This window comes from Manis javanica, chromosome 5 (assembly GCF_040802235.1).
Source record: "Manis javanica isolate MJ-LG chromosome 5, MJ_LKY, whole genome shotgun sequence".
NCBI lineage: Eukaryota > Metazoa > Chordata > Mammalia > Pholidota > Manidae > Manis > Manis javanica.
Genome location: NC_133160.1, coordinates 69925082 through 69928461, shown reverse-complemented (window position 1 = coordinate 69928461; position 3380 = coordinate 69925082). Strand labels below are relative to the sequence as shown.

The 3380-nt window shown below is 31.7% G+C and overlaps 1 non-coding gene across 1 annotated transcript; it reads right to left on the bottom strand.

The window, feature by feature from the left end:
* Positions 1–2608: 2608 nt before the first annotated feature.
* LOC118968272 (U6 spliceosomal RNA) lies at positions 2609–2711 on the bottom strand. The gene has a single exon (XR_005055845.1). It is a non-coding gene; the product is annotated as a U6 spliceosomal RNA (small nuclear RNA).
* Positions 2712–3380: the final 669 nt, after the last annotated feature.

Here is a 3380-nt window from a genome sequence, read left to right as displayed (position 1 = left end):
TTTTCTTGGTTCTTTTGCTGTGCAGATTTTTAGTTTGATGTAGTCCCATTTGTCGATTTTTGCTTTGGTTGTTTGAGCTTTTGATGTCTAATCCATAAAAACCATTGCAAGCCCAATGTTCAGAAGCTTCTTCCATATATTTTTTTCTAGAAGTTTTATAGTATCAGGTCTTATGTTTAAGTATTTAATCCATTTCAAGTTAGTTTTTATGAGTGATGTAACATTTTTTTCTACATGTGGTTATCAAGTTTTTCCAATACCATTTGTTGAAGAGAATAGCCTTTTCCCATTGAGTGTTCTTGGCTCCCTTGTCAACTATTAGTTGACAATACATGTAGGGTGTTGTTTCTGGATTCTCTATTCTGCTCCATTGGGCTATCTGTCTATTTTTATGCCAGTACCGTATTGTCTTAAGTACTACATATTTAGAGTATAATTTGAAATCAGGAAGCATGATTCCTCCTACTTCATTCTTCTTTTTTAGGATTGATTTGGCTATTTAAGGTCTAGGGTAGTTTCATAGAAATTTTTGTATTGTTTTTCCTATTTTTGTGAAAAATGCCATTGGAATTTTGATAGGGACTGCACTGAATCCATAGATGCTTAGTGTACTATGGACTTTTAACAGCATTAATTCTTCTTATCCATGAACATGAGGTATATTTCCATTTGTATCTTCTTCAGTTTCTTTCATCAAAGTTTTGTAGTTTTCATTGTATGGACCTTTCACTTGCTTAGTTAAACTTATTCCTAAGTATTTTATTGTTTTTGATACTATTGTGAATAGGGTAGTTTTGTTGTTGTTCAGATGTTTTGTTTTTTTGTTCAGATATTCATTGAAACACATGAATTTCTGTATGTTGATTTTATATCCTGCAACTTTACTGAATTCACTGATAAGTTCCAGCAGTTTTTTGGTTGAGTCTTTAGAATTTTTCTATATACAAAGTCATATCCTCTGCAAAAGATAGCAATCATATGTCTTCCTTTCCAAATTGGATGCCTGTTATATGTCTTGCCTAATTACTATAGTCAGGACTTCCAGTACTATTTTAAATGGGAATGGAGAGAGAGGGCACTCTGGTCTTGCTCCTCACCTTAGAGGAAAAGCTTTCAATCTTTCATCATTGAGTATGATGTTAGCTGTGGGTTTGTCATATATGGCCTTTAATATGTTGAGGTATCTTCTTTCTATAGATCATTTGTGGAAGGTTTTTAACATAAAAGAATGTTGTACTTTGTCAAATGCTCTTTCTGCATCTATTGAGATGATCAAGTAATTTTTATCTTTAATTCTATTAATGTGTTATGTCACATTTATTGATTTACATATGTTGAACCATCCTTGCGTCCCAGGAATAAATCCCACTTGATCATGGTGTATGATTCTTTTAATATATTGTTGAATTCAATTTGTTAATATTTTATTGAGAATTTTTGCATTTATTTTCATCAGAGATATTGTTCTGTAGTTCTCTTTTCTTGTAGTATCTTTACCTGGCTTGGTATCAGGATAATGCTGGCCTCATAAAATGAAGAAGATTGAAAGTGTTCTCTTCTCTTCAATTATTTGGAAGAGTTTGAGAATGACTGATGTTAATTCTTTTTTAAATGTTTGATAGAATTCACCAGTGAAGTTATCTGCTCCTGGAATATTCTGTATTGGGAGGTTTTGGTTACTGATTCAGTCTCCTTACACATTTACTAAGATTTACTACTTCCTGATTCAGTATTGGTAGGATGTGTGTTTCTAGGAATAGAGCCATTTCTTCTAGTATATCCAATTTGGTGGTCTATGATTGCTCATAGTAATCTTTTATGATCACTTGTATTTCTGTAATAGCAGTTGCAATATTTTCCTTTTTCATTTACGATTTTATTTATTTGACTCTTCTCTCATTTTCAAAAATAGCTAAAGGTTTATCAATTTTGTTGATCTTTTCATAGATGTAGTTCTTACTTTCACTGATATTTTCTATTGTTTTTTTTTCTGGCCTATAATTCATTTATTTCCACTCTGATCTTTGTCATTTCCTTCCCTCTACTAACTTTGAGATTAATTTGTTCTTTCTCTCATTTCTTGAGGTTCAGAGTTAGGTTGTTTATTTGAGATCTTTCTATTTAATAGATGCATTTATCAGTATAAACTTCCCTCTCAGAATGGCAGCACATGCTTCCAATATTCCAGCTTTCCTCTTGCTGACCTCTAGTTATATCATTGTGATCAGAAAAGATACTTGATATAATTTCAATCTTTGCTAAGACTTGTTTTGTGGCATATCTTATGACCTATCCTGCAGAATGTTCTGTGTACACTTGAAAAGAATGTGTATTCTGTTGCTGATGGATGGGATGTTCTATAAATGTGTTATGTCCATTTTGTCAACTGTATGGTTCAAATCCAACATCCGTGTTAGTTTTCTGTCTGGACAATCTATCTATTACTGAAACTGGCATAGTGAAGTCTTTCATCATTGTATTAGTATTATTATATTGTTGTCTATTTCTCTCTTCAATCTCTTACTATTTGCTTAATATATTTAGGTGCTCTGATGTTGGATGCATATATATTTACAATTGTTATATCTTCTTGAAGAATTGACCCCTTAAAAATAAGGAATGCTTCATGAATTTGCATGTTATCCTTGCACAGGACCATGCTAATCTTCTCTGTATTGTTCCAATTTTGCATGTGTTGCTAATGTGAACATCACCCATGATACCTTGAAGAGATAAAATTGTTTTAAGCTACTGAATTTTCAGGTGATTTTTAAATGGCAATTGTTTTTAAATAGATAATTGATAAAGACCTAATCTGACTGATGAGTCTAGAAAGGGTTGAGGGTACACAGCCCACCCCTTTCCTCTCATTCTCCTTTTGAGAGGAAACAGCCCACTGAGAATGCACATTCTCTTTTTCTCATCCATGCCATAAATTTTAGAAGTTTGAGAGGCACTGATATGACTTTATTTCCAAGTGCTCAAGGGCCAGGAGTTAAAGTGAATATTTGACTAAAATCAAGGCCAAACCCAAATACTGCCATGAAAGAAAGAAGTTGAACAAAGAATAAATCTGAAAAATAATAAAAAATTTAGAATTATTATAATAATTATAGTCACATATTAAAAGTTGATTAGTAAAATTAAAATGCATTTTAAATGTTTTTTCTAACAATATATTCCATTTTCATTTCTCTTCATATTCTTTGGAATGTCATATTTTAAAGTAATTAATCAAGATTTTGAACTTTTTCTTCCTCGTGAAATGTTAAGGTGGCAGAAATGATAATATAATTCATTCTCCCAAGATGTGAAAAATTCTGAAATAGGACTTTTTTATTGAAAATACATAGTACTTTTGGATATGGGACTTCGCTTTG